This window comes from Pinus tabuliformis, chromosome 5_1, assembly GCF_031772625.1.
Source record: "Pinus tabuliformis cultivar Carrire ecotype Pingquan chromosome 5_1, CPIR1, whole genome shotgun sequence".
NCBI classification, from domain to species: domain Eukaryota; kingdom Viridiplantae; phylum Streptophyta; class Pinopsida; order Pinales; family Pinaceae; genus Pinus; species Pinus tabuliformis.
Genome location: NC_142305.1, coordinates 305,021,930 through 305,045,046, shown reverse-complemented (window position 1 = coordinate 305,045,046; position 23,117 = coordinate 305,021,930).

The following is a 23,117-nucleotide window of genomic DNA, read 5'->3' as shown; positions in this document are numbered from 1 at the left end:
AGCGAGGCGCTCCTTCTGCAAATGCAACCAAACTTTGTCGCCCACCTGGAACTTGTGCAACACTCAATGTTGATAATGGAAATGCTTGTTCTTAGCATTGGATCTCTCCAATATATCATGGACATGCTGGCGGATGTGTTGAATGCACTCAATGAAGTTGTTAGCCTTGTCGGCTTAAGACTGTACATGAGGTGAATCTATTTGAGTGGTTGCAAATGGTATGGCCACATCAATGGGACATAATGGCTGAAATCCCAGGCCTACCTGAAAGGGGTTGTGGCCTGTTGAGCTGTGGAGAGCTCTGTTGTAGCTGTGCTAGACATAGGGGAGACTTTCATCCCATGTGCATGGATGATTCAAGTTGTACATGTGCAGAATGTGTAAGATCATCCTATTGACAACCTCTGTTTGACCATTAGTTTGGGGATGGAAGGTCATGGAATTAGTAAGTTTTGTATCCAACATCGACCAGAGACTTGACAAAAAATCACCTAGGAATATGTTGCCTTGATCTGAGACAATGGAATGTGGGATCCAAAATTTTACCCACACTCTCTCAAAGAAGAGCTTATCAGTGGCCTATGTTGTGATACTCTTCTTACAGGCCACCATGATGGCCATCTTAGAGAATATGACGACGACCACAAAAATGCAGTCATTTCCATGCTTATTATAAGGAAGGCCCAACATGTAATCCATGGAGATAGATTCCCAAGGTCGACTAGGAGTGGGTAGAGGAGTTTATAGGCCTTGCTTCTTAATGGTTGGTTTGGTAATGGTGCAAGCGGTGCACGACCAAATGTACTTCTCGACATCTTGACGAAGTTTCGGCCAATAAAAATAGTTATGCAATACTGCGACTATTTTCTCTACTCTAAAATTTCCAGTGACCTGACTATAGTGCATCTCCCAAACCATCTTGACACGCTCACTTGAAGGAACACATATGTGTCCCATGTGGCATAACAGTGCATCCTGAAGGTGAAAAATTGGAACTTGCTTCCCTTCCTGGAGTGTCTGGTATGTGCTACTGAATTATGGATCGCTCTGGTAAAGATGCGGTCACTCTGAAGTCTCGTGCCCATAGGAGTCGAGCACAGTGATCAACATCATGACTGGTGGTCGGATGAGGTAGTCTGCAACATTAATAGTGTTGCCCTTCTTGTACTTAATGTTCAAATAGAATTGTTCTAGGTAAGTGGACCATTTTTAATGGTGATCATTCTGCAAATTCCCTTATGTTTGTATGAACTACAGGGGTTGGTGGTCTATGTGGATGATCGTTTCCTTCCCCATAATGTAATTCTTCCATTGATGACAGGCTTGCACAATGGAATACATTTCTTTGTCGTAAGTGGGGTACTTTCGGGCTATGTAAGAAAGTATCTCACTATGGTAAGCCAATCGATGCCCCTGCTGAGTAAGAACTGCACCAATAGCATAGTTGAAGGCACCTGTCTCAATATTAAATGGTTGTTGCAGATCCGGTAATGTGAGCACTAGTGTGTAGCAAAGGCGATGCTTCAACTCAGAAAATGCCTACTGTTGGGTTTCAAACAAAAAAAAATTCTTTTGCTCCACCCTTGGTGACTTGACTTAGAGGCCAAGTGATATGAGAGAACCCCAACACGAACCCGCGGTAGAAATTGGCAAGACCGAGAAAGTTATGGAGCTCTGTTAGAGTGGTTGGGGCTGGCCAATCCTGAATGACTTGTATCTTGGTTGGGTCCACATGCACACCCTGTTCATCAATGATGTACCCATATATTGAACCTGGTTCATGCTAAAAGTGCATTTCTTCAAGTTAGCACACAACTTGTGTTGTCACAGGGTTTGAAGAAACTGTCGAATCTGGTGGAGGTGCTCTTCCCAAATCTGGCTAAAGATCAAGATGTCATCTAAATACCCCACCACAAATGCATTGGTGAAGGGTCGCAATATGTAGTCCATCAATCTCATGAAGGTTGCGGGGGCATTTGTTAACCTGAAAGACATGACCAACCATTCGAAAAGGCCCTCCTTTTATTCGAAGGTAGTCTTCCACACATCGGAGGGTTCAATAGGTACCTGGTGATAATCAGAATTCAAGTCAATCTTGCTGAAATATTTGGCCCCCCTTGAGTTGGTCCATAAGGTCGTCAATCTGTGGGATTGGGTACCTATTCCAGACAGTGATCTTGTTCAACGCCTGATAGCCAATACAACGTCTCCATGTCCCATCCTTCTTCTATACCAATACAATCGAGCTCCCACGGGGTGATCAGATTGACCTGATGTGCCCCCTCTACAACAATTCCTGAATCAACCTCTTGAGCTCATCATTCTCTAGAACAAAGCGTCGATAGATTGATCCATTAGGTAATGGTGCACCTGAGGTCATATTGATGGAGTGCTTGACCTGACAGTGCAAAGGTACCCCTATAGGTGAGGCGAAAATGTCCATGTACTCCTCCGCGACCTTGTCCATCTGTTGTTGTTGTGCGGAGGAGCCCTGTTTGGAAGCCGTGGCCATAACCTTCTTCTTACCCTGAGGGAAAATCATAAGAAAAACAAATTTCATGGTCTGGGAAATGATCTTACTGCATTTCTTTGCAGTGATCAAAGAGATGGTGGTAGGCGGGGCTACCTCTGGTATCCTGTACAACTTATTGGCCAAAGCAATAATCACAGAACGAGTTCTAGACTCATATACATCATGTAGATTCCACAAGTATCATTGTTCTAATAATACATCACAAACTTCAAGAGGAGAAACATGACACAATACCTCATCCGTGAAGGGCTTGATGCTATAGGGAAGGCAACACTTCTGGCTGGCGTAGAGATCTCATCCTTGGTGAAGCCACCTAATGGTATACAATTGTGGATGTGTTGTAGTCTTTAGGCCCAACTTCTTCATGACCTATGTTGAGATGAGGTTCTTTTGGCTCTCGTTGTCGACAATGAATTGTAGCAGAGAACACTTCACCCACATCTGTGAGTGGAAGAGGTGTCCCCCTCCTCTAGATATTCAGGCTCATTCTTCTGGATCTTGGTGGTGGCCACAGTGGCACTAGGTTTTGTGCTAATGATGTGCTTCCCATTTTCATTCCCCTTGTTCGGTTTTGACTCAGAGTGAGAACATGCGTCTGATTCGGAAGCCTTCATCTTGGCCAGCAGTGACTGCTTGGCCCGACAGTGGGAAAATTTTAAGGATGGAAAATTTTCTTGAAGTTAAAAACATTGGCGAATCTCACTAATCCATAATATGCAAACTATAAAATGTTAATTGATATATTTGTAAAATTATTCAAATTTATAATGATTTTATATATAGTATCTATATAATGTTGGCGATTTTAAGGTAAAATAATTTTATATTCTAAAATTGGGGAAAATCATCTTCTACAAAAATTGGAAATTGGCGAATATTTTTTGTGGAAAAATCATGGAAAATTAGCCCATTGGGCGAATATTAGCCCCTAAAATTTTCCATGCCCGACACTCACTTGTGTTGTGAGTGGAGCTCTTGTGGAACTCACACCATTTTCCCGTTTCCTTCTTGGTCTTCGGGGTGTTGTTCTTTTCTTGTGGCTTCAGTGGGTTTTCCTGGGTAACCCCGCCTTGGCTTTGGCCTTTGCTCTGTGGTTTGGGGGTGCCTTTTCTTTGCTTCGTATTTGCAGATCCAAAGTCTCACTTCCTCTATTTAAACTTATGCTCAATCTTGACAGCATATTGGTATGTCATGCCAAGCGAGGATATGTCCAGGATTCCCATCTCGTCCTAGATGTACTTGTGCATGCAACCACGATACTTGAGTTCCAAATGCCGCTCCTAATCCTTGATACCCATTTTTTGCGGAGGGTATGGAAAATATTTGTGAACTTTGACACATCTTGGTCCCTTCCCTGCCGTAGCGTGGTCCACTTTATGTATTTATCTTCATAGCTCCTGACAGGGTAATATTGTTCCTTGATGGCGTGTCGGAAAGAATCCCAAGTGGGTGTGGTTGAAAACAATGAGGATTCTCTCTCGTCCTTCTATTCACAGTAGGTTTCACACTAGTCCTTGACATGTGGGGCTTCCTCGAGCAATATTTTGATAGGGTCTCTTGCCCCCTCATCTTTCCTTTCTTCCACCATAGGAGGTTGTCGGGGCTTGCGAGGTTGATCTTGCAAAGGTTCAACTAGATCGAGCCCTAACTCCTTATACCCTGACCTCGTTGGGGATATGCAAAGAAAAATAGAGAAAGAGAAAACCATTCTGATACCATTGATCCAAACTTAGATAGAAATACAAAAAATTATGGATATAAACTTAAATATTCAGATGTAGTAGAAATAACACTTTATTTCATTAATATCAAAATAATGAAATATGCTTACAAACATAATGGAAATAAACTAGCTCGGGCGATGGTAGCTTATCTTTGAGAAGAGATGTGGCGGCTACATGCCTCTGAACTGTGTTACAATGAGGCTCAAGGGCCTATTTATTATTTAGCAACAAGAGAAAAACCTAAACAACCAAAACCCTAACCCCGGGAGATGTAACACCAAGAGTTTGTGGGCCCCATTAGGGTTAGTTGGGCAACCAACTTTCGAGGGTCATAAATTGGTCATATTATCTCCGTTTGGCGTGGATGATACCTTGTTGGAAAGGTCACTCTGAGTAGTATAGGATTTGTGATAGGTCTTTGCCTATGGATATGGGCCTGCAACAAACCTCAAAAAAACGTCGTTTAGGGGGTCAAAATTGCTACGGAAGTTCATGACCCGAAAAATTGCTAAAAATAGTAAATGTTGAAATAAATAAGGAAACATATGAAATCGATTGGAGGTATAGGTGGAATAGGTGGGTGGCCACCAATATCCACCTGGATCAGTCACCCAGTTACCATGCATGACAATACCAACTTCATACCATGACCTCATGCACGATAATCATAACCATGGAAACGTATGCATAACAACATACATACAACCCACATGCATACACAACAAGCACATAAGAATAATGAACAGATACGCAACCGACATGTACACATGACAACGAATTCATCCAAGGAGAACTGAAACTAGACATCACCTAAAGAGAATGGAACCATGATCTGATACCACTCTATGGTATCAAATAATACCCAAAGAGAAAAGAAACTATACATCCACCAAAGAGAATAAAATCATGCTCTGATACCACTTTGTAACACCCTCCTCCCACATTTACCCAAGCTAACGGTCCACCTGGGTAAACACGTGATGAAGAATTACTATGATATGATTCAACTCCCCATGCGTAGTTAAGGAAGTGGAATAGATAAGACAAGACCAAACTGAGCTTCCTCAGGAGCTATAAAACCTCCAGGGGACATCCAACCCTTCCAGGTGCCTAACCCCCGAGACAAATTGTTGTTTTACTGACCTAGAGACCAAGTCACTCCCATGACAAGCCATCAGTGCAACTAAGACCCTCCAGTCGCTCCCATGACAAGCCATTAGTGTGATTGAGAGCCTCCAGTCGCTCTCGCAGCTATTGAAATCCTTTGAGCACTATTGAGAGGGGGGGTGAATCAGTAGTGTGATCTATATACAATTTCTTCCTTTATTAACTTCAATTACTAAAACACACATAAGTTAACAACATCTCATTAAACATGTGCATCACATAAGGATAATTGAAAATGATAAGCAATAATATGAACAATAAACAATGCACAGAATCACATCATCACATGTGAGACACAAGATTTCTGGTGGAAACACTTATGGGAGAAAAAACCACCCATGTTGTTGCTACTCTGCTCTGAATTTCTATTAGTCAAGAAAATCATCTTTTACATAGCTTTCTCACTCCCATCAGCATGGAGACTCGACCTCATATACATAATTCCAACATCGATTAACTAAGGGACTCAATACTACTGATCAACTCATAAGACTCTGTTCTCTACGAATCTACGAACTACCATCCGCTAAAGGCCACCATTATCAATGATCCTCGCCCAACTTCGATTGGAATATCCAACTACCATTAGATGAGAAACCGTTCCTTTTGCTGAAGCTTCGACATCACTACTCCTCTCTCATGAAGTCATTTCTCCTCTCCACTATGCATACCTACTTTCATCTATTTTCAAACTGGATCATAAGATACTCTGCTCAACAAGAATTCAAATCTGCATACATGCTCTCAACAACAAGATCTCATCATCAATTAAAATAAAACTCCACAACACATATGCTCTCCAATAGAAAATTGTGGCCATAATAAATATGAATATAATCAGACCCTCACAACAAAATAATGTTGCATAATACAATCAAAAACAAAATACAATATGACTATGTGCCAAATGCATCAGCAAATCCTGTAGAAAACAAGTGTGAGAATCACCAACATAAACACTACCCAATAGCATACAAAAACTCTCCAAATCAATCTCTACTCTAGCAACTTCAATTTTGATCTAGATTGTAGCATCCTTCAGATCTACTCATTATGCAACAACAAACACTCATATATTGAAGGATCTATGCTCTCCAATAGGTCTGAATCATACACTACTTCTCTGCAACCTTCTCACACACATACTAACTTCATCAATAGCCACAAATCTCACAATGCAAGAATATAAAACCTGTAGGGCGAGATTGACCTTGGGGCTAGGATCAAAGGTGCACAAATTGGACCAAATCAGGCCACTAAGGCCACTACTTGTGCACTAAATGCATTCATAACATGAGAGGACCTTTTCAAACCATTTGCAAGCTTTTTTCACTAATTTTGGAAGTCTCTAAGAATTTCCTTAACAATTAACTTTCGAACAACGCGAGGAATGCAGAGAAAATCTATGAAATGACTCGGTCACATGCTTGACACTATCTAAAATCAACCAAGAAGTGCAGTCACTCTCATAGGCCTATCTTAGTGCGACTGAGACTTTTCGGTCACTCTCATGAGCCTGTAAGGGAGCGAATGGGGCAGAGGATGGGTAAAAACATCAACCTTTCAGCTCTGAACCTCTACCACATGTTCCATCATCTTATCCAACACTTGTGAAAGCCTCCAAACCTTTACCATGGCATCTGAAACATCTACAAGTGGGTCAAACATGTCTCCCAAGTTTCACTTCCAAAATGACCTTGAAGGCCAATAAAAAAGGTTAGAAAGAGGGCCAACAAGTCCTCCACTCTCCAACAATCATCTCCACAAGTTGCAACACCTCTAACAGATCTACAAAAACCTTTGTAGTAACATCATCAATCCATCACATCTCTCCAACAAGTCATCCTCATAATCATATACGTGAATACCTAATGAAGACCTAGTTGACAACTCAACTAGTGTGCCAACACATCATCAACCATACCAACGCAGATCTGATCATCATCCAAAAATTCCATCATCTGATACCATGCCATCAAGTGTGTCATCATATAGGATCAAGATAAAATCCAACACATACTGGCACACATCATGCACCATCAAACTACACCATCATGATGTTGACATAAGTGCATGACCTCATAAGGTTGACACCAATGCCAACATAACCATTCCAATGCAAACACACTCAACTAGCTGAAACCATGCTATAATGAAGACATCCATACATCATCTAGTGTACAAGTGGTTTACATCAATTCCAACTCAATCATCTCACTTTCAACGCAACTAGCTACAACCATGCTACAATTGAATGGTATCTACACATAATCTAGGCTACAATGATTGACATCAATGCCAACCTGAGCTAGCTATCATCATGAATCAATGCTAACATCAGCTAGCTCAATCCATGCACACTATCATGCCAAAAATATCCCCATGGATGCCAACAATACCCCACTTTGGAATTGATGGAAACCATAAGAAAACTCCATACCATTGTCCTCTATTTCTCCCCCTTTTACATCAATGGCAAAGGGCCAACTCCATATGAATAGGAACAAGAACTGAAGCAAAAACACTTGAGTAATACATCTCTACGTGGCTGAAAAGTAATGCATATCAAATATCATCCATGCCTCCATACAAGCAACAAGAAATGTTCTCTATCTCTCCACATATCGGAAGCAACAAGCAATGTTCTCTATCTCTCCACATATTAGAAGCAACAAGCAACAAATATACTAATCATCATCCAGAGCACAATACCAACCAACATCCTCTAGAAGAAAGCAACAATATGCCAGCATAAGGCAACCATATGAAACGTATGCAACATCAGCATAATAGAAACTATGAGAAGAATCAACTATAACATCAATATGCATATGAGCATCATCTAATATCACCATAGCAACAACATACAGTCTCCACCATAACTACATAACAACAACAACCAAAACATCTCATCGCGTGAAGCTAAGAAAGCCACTGTCCTAGCATAGTATGAGGCATAGCGTGAACACCTCCAAGTAGATCATAATGCCAAAAATGTATGGCTGAAGTAAATAGGAACAAGTAATGATTCCCCTACGCACATGCCATCTCCAAGCTGTAGAGATACCAATTTTTAGGCTGAAACAACCGCTTCCACTGCAAGAAATGCTTCCTTTGACAAATAGAAGCACCATCTGGACTGAGACTCCACATGACTATGACTCAAGTGACATATAATTCCTCATACATGACCATTACATAACCTCATGACTCATGACCAGATGACTCAAACATAACACAATACAAGTACATAGCGTCATAAGCTTTTTACATGGATATTACAATGAATTACATTGTTGCTATTATCATCTCTTATGGACCAATGACTCAAAAACATGATACATCATGACTATTACATCGTCATTATCCCATACATGTGGTTGCAAAATAGACTCATGATATTCCTCCATAACAAGCCTAACACCATGATGACTCAACATACTATTGACTAGACTCTCAACCAATACATAATGATGAAACAATAGGAAATGCATGGCTAGAAAAATCATCATATAAAAACACATACATGTCTGGTCCATGTCACATGTCATCTTTATACATGGTTGGAGGAATGAGTACATTTTATGCATGGTTGCACATCTTTTCAACCAACTGTTATTAGAAACCAAAAACATATATTTGGCTGAAAAATGTACTCCTTTTCACTCATGAAAACACACATAAATATGCTGCAAATAACTGAGTGAAAAAAATGAAGAATATGAAAAATAATCTAGGCAAACATCATACCATGCATAGATCCCCTTGAGCTAAATATACCTCCAAGATACAGGTTGATCATGTGGACCTAAATGTGCATGAGGTTCAAAATAACTCATCAAGTGTTGTTGCAATAATCTCGTACTCATCAAGCGACCAAATGCTCCCCCTGAGGTTGTGCACCTCTCATGAATTATACAGTCCTCTATGAATATGCATGGAATAATCATGGACTGTAGAAGGGAATGCTCTTCACTACTTGAAGTGTTGCTGCTCCTCCTTCCTCCACATGGCCTTTGGTTGCTTCTTCTCTAGCTTGATTGCTTCTTTTCTTCCTTTATCCACTTATTCTCTTGATTCACTAGTTTTGATCTAGATCCTCTTTATTTTTGTTGTTTTTGGTAGTTTTTCCTTGAGTAATGGGGAAACAAACGATCTCTTTCCATATGGCCAAATCTATGGAAAATATAGCACTCCATATGGCCAAGAGGGTCCACTCTTCTTCCGCTCATGCTAGATCTAAACCTTGACTGAAATCTGTCTCTCCTCCAATAGTTAGACCTACAATCTATTTCCTTATGGCCAAATAAGTGACATGAGTAGCAATAACCATACAAATCACAAGTATACCTGTTGGGAATTCTCCTTGGCTATTGATATTGCTGGAATCTCTATTGATGTGGTCTATATGATCTACTCCAATAATTCACTGCAATATGTCCAAACTTGTGACAATTGTAACATTCTACATTATACACAAAAGGAACAAAAGGAATTTGATTCCTTTAAAACATTACAAAACTATCATTATTATCTCTAGGAGTAAAAGGTCTTCTCTGCTACTCGTTTTACTGCTTGATTGGTCGCTTGTTTTTCTGCTACTAATTCTGTTGTTGATTCTTTTGTTTTCTAACTGGATGCTAGATCTTCTTGTTTCCTTGGATCTCAATTTTGCTGCTGGTATTGTTTGCTACAGGTTTCTTGGGTTCTTCTTTGGAGTTTTTACCTACATGCAAACTAGACTCACCCTTTTGAAATCCCAAGACTAGATTTATCCAATGGTGATGTTTAGATCTCAAGAAAATTATCTAAGGCAATAATACTCTTCTCCAAATTCCACTTCTTTCTCAAGGAAACCACTTCTACTTCCAATTTCTCAACCACTTCAACCTTCACTTCATCTTGCTTTCACATGCATTCCTCAACTTTTTCAAATTCTGCCAATTTAACTTTTAAGTTCACAATTTCTTCCTTGAGTTTGTCTTCCTTATCATCCCATATCTAGAATAGTTTTTCTTGATCCTTGCATGCAACTGTTAGTCTAGAAATATCATATCTAACAACCTTAATATCATTCTGATCTTCGCTAGGCACTTCAACATGATCAAAATCTAAATCATCAAAATTATAACTCAATAGAAAATCATTAATATTTATACCTTTGGGTCCAAGATTTTTTTTTATTTCTTTGCATCATCGTTGAATCATGTACATTGGAAGAATGATACTCTTGTGGCTGAGATTCTTATTTTTGGAGGCTCTTCTTCTTATTGGTCTTCTTCTCATTTTCCTTATTGTTGTTGTTACGATCTCCAAATATGGATTCTAGCTTGTCTCATATATCTTGGCAAGTTTCAAACCCACTAGTTTCTTCATATCACCGTCATGAAGATTCTCGTAGATTATGCATCTTGCTGCAAAATCTCATCTGCAATTGGATCTTTACCACAAACTTCACATACAACTCTCCAAATGTTAGATCCACAAGATAATAATTGGGATTTTACATTTTTTCTCCATACCTTGTAATTTGCAGCAGCGAGGACAACCATTCTAAAAATAAATAAAAAATACAAATAAAGATAATATATATATATATATATATATATATATATATATATATATATATATATATATATATAGATATATATATATTTATAGATATATATATATATATCTACTCCCTAGTTATCAAGTTGCAACCAAGGGCCTCCCTCTGATACCAATTGTTGGAAACCTTTGAGCACTATTCGGGGGGGTGAATCAATAATGTGATCTATATATGAAATTTTCCTTTTATTAACTTCAATTACTGAATCACACATAAGTTAGCAACATCTCATTAAACATGTTCATCACATAAGCATAACTGAAAACCATAAGCAACAATATGAACAATAAACAATGCACACAATCACATCATCACACATGAGACACAAGATTTCTGGTGGAAAACCTTCCAGGAGAAAAAACACCCCTACTACTGCTGCTGCTCTGCTACGAATTTATATTAATCAAGAAAATCATCTTTTACATAGCTTGTTGATTCCCATTAGCATGGAGACTCGACCTCATTTATAGAATTCCAACACCAATCATCTAGGAGACTTGATACTACTGATCATCTTTGAAGACTCTGTTCTCTACTGATCTACAAACTACCATCCATTGAAGGCCACCACAATCAACGATCCTCGCCCAACTCTGATTGGACTATCCAACTACCGTTGGATGACAAACTATTCCTTTCGTTGAAGCTTCAACATCACTGCTCCTCTCTCATGAAGTCATCGCTTCTCTCCACTATGTGAACCTCCTTTCATCTATTCTCAAGCTGGATCCCAAGATGCTATTCCCAATGAGAATTCAACTTTGTATACATTCTCTCAGCAACAAGATCTCACCATCAATCAAAATAAACTCCACAACATATATACTATCCAATAACAAACTTTGGCCACAATAAATCTGAATACAACCAGACCCCCACAACAAAATAATTTTTCATAATACAATCAACAACAAATGACACTATGGCTATATGCCAAATGCATCAAAAACTCTTGTAGAAAACAAGTGTGAGAATCACCAACATAAACACTACACAACAACATAAAAAAACTCTCCAAATCAATCTCTACTCCAACAACTTCAAATCCTGATCTATACTACAACATCCTTCAGATTTTCTCATTATGTAGCAATAAACACTCATAGACTGAAGGATTTATGCTCTCCAATATGTCTGAAGAATACACTACTTCTCTACAACCTTCTCACTCACATACTAACTTCATCAACAACCGCAAAACTAACAATGCAAGAATATAAAACCTGTAGGGAGAAATTGAGCTTGGGGCTAGGATCAAAGGTGAAAAAATTGGACCAAATCAATCTACTAAGGCCACCACTTGTGCACTAAATGCATTCACAACATGATAGGACCTTTTCAAACCATTTCTGACCTTTTTCACTAATTCTAGAAGCCTCTAGGAATTTCCTTAAGAATCAACTTTCAAATAGAGCGAGGAATGTAGAGAAAATCCTATGAAATGCCTCGGTTGCATGCTTGACACTCACTGAAATCGACCAGGAAGTGCATTCGCTCTCACAGGCCTTCCTCAGTGTGACTGAGACTTTTGAGTCACTCTCATGATCCTGTAAGAGAGTGTGTGGGGCAGAGGATGGGTTAAAAAATCAACCTTTCAGCTCTAAAACTATGACACTTATTCCATCATCTTCTCCGGCACCTGTGCAAGCCTTAAAACGTTTACCATGGCCTTTGACACATCTGTAAGTATATCAAACATGTCTTCCAAGTGTCACTGTCAAAATGAACTTTAAGGCCAACAAACAAGGTTGGAAAGAGTGCCAACAAATCCTCCACGCTCTAACATTCATCTACACAAGCTGCGACACCTCTCATAGACCTAAAAACACCTTTTGTAGCAACATCATCAAGCCATCATATCACCCAAACAAGTCATCATCATAAGCATAGACATGAAGACCTAGTTGACAAATCAACTAGTGTGCCAACACATCGTCAGCCATACCAGTGCAGATCTGATCATCATGCACCAACGCCATCATCTAATACCATGCCATCAAGTGTGTCATCATACAGGATCAACATCAAAGCGAACACATACTGACACACATCAAGTGTGTCATCATACAGGATCAACATCAAAGCCAACACATATTGACACACATCATGCTCCATCAAGCTACACCATCATGAGGTTGACATAAGTGTATGACCTCATAAGGTTGACATCGATGCCAACATAATCATCCCAAGGCCAACACACTGAACTAGCTACAACCATGCTATAATGATGACATCCATACATAAGTTAATCTACAAGTAGTTGACATCAATGTCAACTTAATAATCTCACGATCAACTCAACTAGCTGGAACCATGCTACAATGAATTACATCTACACATAAGCTAGGCTACAATGGTTAACATCAATGCCAACATGAACTAGTTGTAATCATGAACCAATGCCAACATAACTAGCTGGATCCATGCACACTATCATGCCAACAATCTCTCCATGAATTCCAACAACAACAAGGCCTCCAAGCGACTGCAATATTTTCCAGGTAGTTTTGTGCCAACGACCCCAGATTTTGAGCCACTTTTTCAAGGCTAAGACTCAAGCCTCTACCCAGAACTCCTTGAGACTTCCATGAATGATAAATGACATTGAAACAAAGATACTAATGCAAAAAATTGAGCAAGTACTTGACCAAACCCCAACTAACCATGACAGACATACCCTCAAACAGATCATCAACATGTAATCTACAGGTCATAACAACAGATCTAAGCATAGGGGTCTCATACTTATCTGAGAATCATTAAGGAGGATTGATGTCTCCACCCAATAACTGCATTTTTTTTCTATTTGGTCAACCATTCATTAAAATTTCATATAATAATTAAAAACGATGAGAGCCATACATCAAGACTGTCGTAAAACATGCTTATAACCAAAAAATAACCAAAGATATAACAAGGATGAAACAACCATTAAAGCTACATAATGATAAGAAAACTTACTCATGAAATATCAAAGGGAAGAGAGCTCTTATTAACATATGCAAATACAACCAAGTCAAGGACTTCCACATACCACACGACCATAAATTGAGATGAACCACATTTCCCGTTCATCCAATCACCCCCATGCCATATTCCAAGCATGAATGTGGGATCTCATGGAATAAACAAAGAAAAAAAAACCATGGCTTCTAGAGGCCAAAACACCTCAACCCTTAACCAGTGATATCGCCTCACAGTTGGACATCACCAAGCATCACCAAATCGATCTCTACCCAAGCTGTCTAGGGCTCTAGAGTGTTTCTTCCAACCAAGGCTTCCAGGACTATTAACTCAACCCACAACTGTTGTCGAGTTCCAAAATGCTTGTCCAACTAGGTCTTCCAGGGCTAATAACTCAACCCACCAATGGCTAGAGAGCGTTTTTCCAACAAGGGATTCTAGGACTAGTAACTCAACCCAAGTTGTTACAGGGCTTCCACAGCGTTTGTCCAACCAAGGTTCGAGGAACTAATAACTAAACTCATGGCCGAAGGAACACGAGCACCAAACATAAAACAAAAGATAAAACCCACAACACCATGGCTATCAGGAAATGGAAAGGCTAGGAAAAACCATTGTCAATCCATGTAATCCTCCCTATCAATGATAGATCATAACCAAGAAATGGCACATGCATAGGTCATGCATGCCAAATATAGTAAAGAAATCATACATGAAACTCAATACTTGCAAGAAAAAACCGCTATAGTTGTTGATATCACTGTCCTCTTGCGCTTTCCTGCTTTTCCTTTGCCTTCTTACTCCAAATCCGAAGTATGCCACACTCCTCCAAGAGTGCTCCAAGAAAACTCTAAGCGTCCAAGAGTATGAGAGAGAGAATAGAATGAGAGCTCCAAAAACTGAACTGACAAAAATCTATGAAATGATCCTCAAAATCATTTTTTTAAAATGAGGCCTCTATTTAATTTATGTTATTTTCCTTCAATTTACTCCTCACATGCAACTTGTGACCTTTCACCTTCCTTTTATCCTATTTTCCATTATTTTCATAAATAAAATGCCAATTAATGCCTCATGCCTTTCCAAATCTTTTGCCAAATTGCATAGCCATATTTAATCACTAGTGATCCCCATGACCATGTTTTTGCGCAACATTCAGCTTGGAATATGCGCTCCATGACCTTGGTTATTATTTTAACTTTATTAACTTTATTACATAGAATTTTTACGAAGGTTGTTATAGTAGAGGACCACATTGCGTGCGAGACTGATACTGAATATCTCTTGGACCCCCTAGTTTCAAGCGCTTGAGTGTCAACTACTATTTCCCCCTTAGAGAACGAATAAAATTGTAGTGGGCCAACAACGATGGATGATGCTTGTGGAAATTGGTCTCTAGCTTGGTCAATGAGGATATTGGTGGTTCAAAGTTTTTTTTATGTTCGGTTGATTATTTGATTTACTATTTGTAACAACCCTGGTGAAAATTCCATGTAATAAAAGTTAATAAAGGCAAAATAATAACCACGATTGATGGGACACTTACTCCAAGCTGAATGTCGGGCAAGACATCCTAGTGTGGGTGTTCATTTTGGTTAATATGGCTAAGGAGATTGGCAAAGGATTTGGAAAGGCATGAGGCATTTATTAGCATTTTATTTATGAAAATAATGGAAATTAGGAGGAAAGGAAGGTGAAAGGTCATAGTTTGCATGTGAGGAGTAAATTGAAGGAAAATAATGGAAAATGAAGAAAATAGAGGCCTCATTGATAAAAAGGCTTCTGAGGATTAGTGGGCAAGTTTGGTCAGTGTAAGCTTGGCCAGTTCAATTTTGGTGGAGTTCTCTTCTATTCTCTTTGATACTCTTCGACACTTAGAGTTTTCTTGGAGCAATCTTGGAGGAGTGTGGCATACTTGGAGTTTTAGAGCAAGAAGGCAAAGGTAGAGAAGGAAAGTGCAAGAGGCAATCAGGATCAACACCTATAATGGGATTTTCTTGCAGCGACCGAGTTGCATGTATGTTTTCTTCACTATTTTTGGCATGCGTGGCACATGCATGTGGTTTATTGGTCATGATCTATCATTGGCATGGAGGATTTGCTCGATTGACAATGGATTTCCTAGCCTTTCCATTTCTTGGATAGCCAGGGAGATTGTGTGTTTATTTCCTAGTTTTGTTTTCATTGGTTCTCATGTTTCCTTTAGCTTGGGTTGAGTTATTAGTTCTTGGATGCCCTAGTTGGACAAATGCTCTGGAATCCCTATAATAGTGTGGGTTGAGTTAATAGTCATGGAATATTTGGATGGAAAAATGCTCTGGAAGCCCTTGGTGGGTTGATTTACTAGTCTTGGAAGCATTGGTTGGAAAAAAGCTCTAGAAGCAATTGGTGGGTTGAGTTACTGGTCTTGGAAGCCTTGGTTGGACAAAATCTCTAGAAGACCTAAGTGGGTTGAGTTACTAGTCCTAGAAGACCTGGTTGGACAAAAACTCTAGAAGCCCCGCAACAACTATGGGTTGACTTACTAGTTCTGGAAGCCTTGGTTGGAAAAAACGCTCTAGAGCCTTGGAAGGCTTGGGTAGAGACCAATATGGTGATGGTTTTGTGATGTCCTACCATGAGGTGGAATCACTTTTTGATGGGTTGAATTGGTTGGCCTATGGAAGCCCTACATGGTTTTGGATTGATGTGTTTTATGAGACCCACATTCATGCTTGGAATATGTCACGGGGGTGAATAGCTGAAGAGAGATTTGGCTCAACCATGTCTATAGTCGGGTGGAACGTGGTAGTCCCATACTAGGTTGGATTTTGCATCAATAATATGGGGTTATTTATCCTTGTTATTTCATGAGTATTATACTGGCTTATATGTGGCTTATATGGATGTTATTTCCTTGGTATTTGTGTGGTTAGTATGATGGTTCTAAGCATGTATTATGATAGTGGCTATGTACGGTTCTCATCATGTTTTTACTTGTAATTGAATGAACAACGTATTTGTGAACTAATAAATGATAATGCGACTAAAGTGATAAGGAAGCAATGCCTCATAGCATATATCAGATAAGTATGAGACCCCTATGCTTAGATATGTTGTTTACACCTGTAGATTGCATTGATGCCAAGTGTTTGACATAATGTCAGTCACAGTTGGGGATGGTCAGGCCTAGTCCTAGATTTAGTCTTTGGTTTATTAGTCTTGTCATCATGTGTTTAATGGATTCCCAAAGTTACAACAAGTTCTAGGTGATGGCCAAAATTCTAGGCTTGAAAAGTGCTTAAATTCCTCGGACTCTAGCACAGGTCTACTAGAAATAGTCCATGGACGCAGACATGTAGGCTTGTGGGAGTGTCCAAATCTTTCTATACGCTGGCATGCCCATAGCATGGGAGCGTCTAGAGGTTTAATAGCTTGAAAAATTAGTGGGACCCAGGGGTTGGTTAGCAGAAAGGTTGGGATGGTTCCTAGTAGTCCTATTGGTGATGTTGAAGGTCTGTATGATGTGTTTTCATCGGTTCCACTTCCTTAATGCGACTTAGTAGGTCGAATCATATCATAGTAACTTCTTGTCACATGTTTACCTTGGTTGGTCGGTTACATGGGCAAATGTGGGAGGAGGGTGTTACAGAGTGGTATCAGAGCCATGTTCACCCCTCGGACTGGATGGGCTGTGTGTCGATCATGCATTCATGTCAGCTGCATATGTGTTACTTATGCTTGTAGTCCATATGCTTGTTGCATTTTCGTGGTGTTGATCATGGTCGTAGTGATGTCGCCATGTGAAGGTTGATGGTGTTGTTGTGGGATGTGTCGTCATGAGTGTATGGGTGTATATGTATTGTTATGCATATTGGTGTCTATATGCATGCATTGTCATGGTTATGGTTTTGAATGTATGGTAGGTTAGACATGCATTGTGAGGTCATTGTATGCAATTGGGTCATCATGATAATATTGGTAGGTTATGATGCTGATGTGTTGGCTGAGATAGAGCAGGAGATGCAAATCATCAAAGTGAAGTTGCAATATTGGACTTCGAGGCAAGAGCATGTTGTCATACATGTTTGTATGTTGGGCATGCAGGTATGGTAGTTAATGGATTTTTATATGCATTAGGGTTATATACATTATGTTTATGTATATGAATATTGATGTTATGGCTACATACATGATAAATGCTAGTTGATTAGTGTAGTCATATGCACATGTGTCAAATAGTCATGAGTGGTAGTAACCTGTGGTTGTATGCATTGCTCTTGTTTTTCTATGTTAGATAACTTGATGATTATGTTATATATTGCTGATGAGTGTGTTATAGGTTAACTTTTTGTTGTTATATGATAGTTAGGTTGACGATTAGGTTATATGTTGTTGATGAGCATGATATATAACTTGTTGTTTTTATATGCTAGTAACTTAATGATTAGAGTTATTACATTAAGACCTTGATGTTATATGTATCGTGCTAAATTGGATTGGCCTATGCATATGGTTAGGGTTATGACATTCAAGTATGATTTGACTTATTTGTGTCATTATGTTGTACTAATCTAGATTGATCGTACATATGTGATTGCTATGCATAAATGGAAAATGTTTATGAGTTTATGATGTGAACATGTTAGCTAGTGACTATTATGAATATCATGACCTTATTTATTTTTAATTTGATATGTTGTGAAGTTATATCATGCTAATCTAGATTGACTATGTATACAAGGTAGCCTCCCTTGAGATACATTATGGTATGATATTGCTTATGTCGTCTAATTTGTGCTTGAATGTTTGATTATGTCGTCTATTTAGTGTTTGAGATTTGGTGTCTATTATGTCTATTTGTTGATTATTTGATTAATCACATGATATGAGTATGTGTCTATAAGATTTCTTGCCGAAACGATCTTGTTTTAAGATGGTTGTACTAATACATATGTGTTGAGACAGTTGAAATGTACTTGAGTGTAAGTAGGTGATAGTTATAGCATTATGTCTAATGATTATGAGTTGACTATGGAATATGACATGATTGTTAGTCTTGGTAAAAGTTGATTTCAAATTAGCAGATATGTTTCCTTGACCCTTGGAACATGTGATCGACATGTGTGAACAATTGCATGAAACATGATTGGTATTAGCATGACAAGGTAATAGTTGATTTGTTCATATAACTATCCATTGGGTGACGTGACCATACATAGTACGACTTAGTTGCAACAAGGTAAAGGTAAAATAAAGGATTTGGGAAAGAATTCCTTTAGATATGTTTGGAAACCCTAATTCCAAACAAATGAGTGTTTCGCATACATGAAGCCTTTGTAACCTTGAATTTTGTCTGACATTATGTAGATATGTCCTATAGTTATGAACATGTATTTGACACGTACATCAACTAGTTGGATCCGTTAAAGGATTGGAGTCCCTTGAGAGATGGTTTGGATGTGTTCATTTGCAAGCAATGTGCTTGGTACAACAAGGTAAGGTAACTAGTCTATTGTTATGTTTATTTATGAACTGACAGTTACATGTTTATGGTAGTATGATGCAGGGGATTGCATGGCAAGAGACTGCCATTAAATTTTGAAGAAGGCTCAGGTTGAGCATTCCTTTGGAAACACTGGGAACCATGGGGATTGAGTCATGGTGTAGCTATTATTATTTTTCTTTGGTATTTTGGTGATTTGTTGTGCTTGATTGCGGTTTTGTTTGGGTCTCATGCATGCCCATGCCACTTTGTTTGTGATGTCATATTGTTGTTGGTTTTCCATGGTTTTCTTCTTGTTTGTTTTTCAATCTTTCCTTTTTAGTTTTTGGAATCTTTGGAAAGAGGAAAGTTAATGGATCTCAGGGAGAGTTGAATAAAACCTAGTAGGTAATGTAAGACCTCGATGAAGCTCAGTGCATGAGTAAGGGCAGTTGAAGGTAATAATATGGCAACCAATTAGAGTGGTTCGGTCCATTGGTGTAAATGGATAGTGGCAGTATACTCATGAGAAAGGTAACAAGAAAGGTAAAGTGAATGGATGTGAGTCATTCGATTCCTTGGATATGTTGGGAACGGTTGTTCTCCATGTTGTGCATGCATAAAGGGAGTTCTCTTAACCTTGACATTATGCTATCTGGTAATTATGTTGTGATCATGATTATGTTGATGTCTATATATATGCATACATGTATATATGTCATGTCTAACAGGGTCATCATGGATCATGATTGTTTTTATTCTGATGTTTATATGTATATATGTATGTATGTCGTTGTATGACAGGATCATGATTGTTTAATGCTAATATATATATATATATATATATATATATATATATATATATATATATATATATATATATATATATATATATATATATATATATATATATGTTGTTGTCACCAGGGATCATTATTATTGAGGAATGATTGCTTATGTAGGTGAATGGCATGAAGAGGTTCTTGGTTTATGAGGAATCAAGCGGGAAGAGTAGTCATGAAAAATATATGAGATCAATATCATGTGGATATGATTTGATATTGTATGCTTATATTATGCCTATTTGTATGTTATGACAGGTAACGTTGAAGGATACATCAACGCAATGAAAACAATGTGCTTTGCGGCATGCTAGGATAAGCATGGATGATAGAAAGACACTAGAAGCAAGGTTGCTTGGTAGAGATAATGTGGTTTTGAATGTGTGGTACTACTGTTGTGCATATGTTTCATATGTTGTACATGTTGCATCTGTGATGTTGTGTCCATACGGTGTTGTGTATATACAGTGTGTGTACATGTTGTTTATGTAATGTTATGTACATGGTGGTACAGATAGTGTTTTGCGAATGTTGCATATGCAGTGTTGGGTATAGATGGTGCTATGTACATGTTGGATATGCAGTGTTGTGTACATATTGTACTATGCGCATGATGGATATGTGGTGTTGTGTGCATGTTCTACATATGGTGCTATGTACATATGGTGTTGTGTGCATGATTGTTGTTTGGTCAATTTAGTGTGTTCTAAATTTCTATTTAAAATGTCAATCCAAGATTAGTAAACTGATGAAGTGAAGTGTACTAAATGTACAAAATAACCATTTCCTTAGTCTTTTGTCGTTTTTGAGTTTTTTTAGTTTTTTTTTGGATTTGTCTTTCCCTAATGTGTGATGGCGAAAATGAAAGTTAAGTATGGATGGTAATGGTGATTTCTACAGTGATTTTCCCAAACTTAAAAGTGTTCAAAAAGAAAGCTTTAAAACAACTGTAATGAAATCAATTCTTAAGAGGAAGTAAATGTATCAAACAATGAACTAATGACAATGGCCCAATATCCTTGCTGCTGAATGAAAAAGAAAGTAAAAAATGAACTTAAAGCAACTCAAACTAAAAGCAAAGCAACTAATTCACACTGCTTCAACTCTTCTGATCCTTTACCCTTCAGCTCAATCTACCTTGTGGGAAGCAATCATGAACAAGTTAAGCAATATGATATCTAAATGGCAAGAAATTAAATTGCATAAAGGAAACTAATCACACTACTTTAACTCTTCTGATCCTTACCCTTCAGCTCAATCTACCTTGTGGGAAGCAATCATGAACAAGTTTAAGCAATATGATATCTAAATGGCAAGAAATTAAATTGCATAAAGGAAACTAATCACACTACTTCAACTCTTCTGATCCTTTACCCTTCAGCTCAATCTACCTTGTGGGAAGCAATCATGAACAAGTTTAAGCAATATGATATCTAAATGGCAAGAAATTAAATTGCATAAAGGAAACTAATCACACTACTTCAACTCTTCTGATCCTTTACCCTTCAGCTCAATCTACCTTATGGGAAGCAATCATGAATAAGTTAAGCAATATGATAACTAAATCACACTACAATAAATAATATTCTGATTCCTTACTAATAGAGTCACTTGACTATAGAAAGAAACCATAAACAAATGAGTAGTATGATGTCTAAGTAGCAGAAAATAAATAAGTAAAACACAATTTGAAAAAGGACAGTGCTGGAATTAAACTTCAGAAAATGAAAATTAGTAGGAAGGACAAGATGATCTCATATGTCAATAGTTATCAAAAAGATAAAAATTCGCCCGGGCTGCCTAAGAAAACCTGTAGAAAAGCATTGATCAGCTGACAGCTATAAGAAAACAGAAGTGAAAATGTAAACAACAGTGAATTAAAAACATCAAAACAACATGTTATATACAAGCTAATGATTATGAAAACGGAAATATAATAAAATCAAATGAAAAATATACAGGGCTTTAGTGCGCAGGGGCCCTCTGCCACCTCATCCACTCAACGAACAGTCACAAGAATGAACTCAGGAAAATAGTCTTCTCATGTATTAAAGCAGCAGCAAAATGTATAAAACAGAGTACAGTGGGGTGATAATAGCAATAGTTCAAAAATTACATCGCAAAAGCTTCTACACAGCGTTCATCAACGCGTTATTTATAATGAAAAAGTGCTGAAACTAACTAACTGAATCCTATGCTATTAACTGCGTTGCCAGAGACACGTAGATCTCCTCAGTCGAGATCTAGCGTAACGACCATCATGTCTATTAAATCTTCGGAGTGGTAGCTGTTGGATTCAGGTTACGGGGATGATCTCCAGGTGTGCCGATGTCTCCGTGGGCTGAGGACTGTGCCACGTAAACTTTCACGTGCTCAAAACAGAGACGTGCCACCGCTAAATTCCTTGGTTGGCTTTGCCTTTGACCCTTGTTGACCATGACCTTCTATGGATGATTTGGCTGATTTGAAGGGACACGTTCCATGTACCCGTCACCTGTAGCTTGCCCATGTGGCTCGTTTCTTCATAGGACACCTGTAGCATAGCCTTTAACAAAATGGCTGCGGAATCTTGTGCTGGCTGCGGAAACCTGTGTTGGCTGCGGAAACTGACAAGTTTCCGTAGCTGCCTGAACAAAAATCTAAACCAAACAACAGTCATAAGCATAGTTAGAAAACCATGTCAGAAGCTCTTTTTAGACTATAATGCAATGATTTAACAGCTTGATGGATGAAGTAAGTGGAAAAAGAAGGCTGAGAGGGTGTATAGGAAGGTGCAGGTTTGAGGCTCAACATACCCCCACTGTGAAGG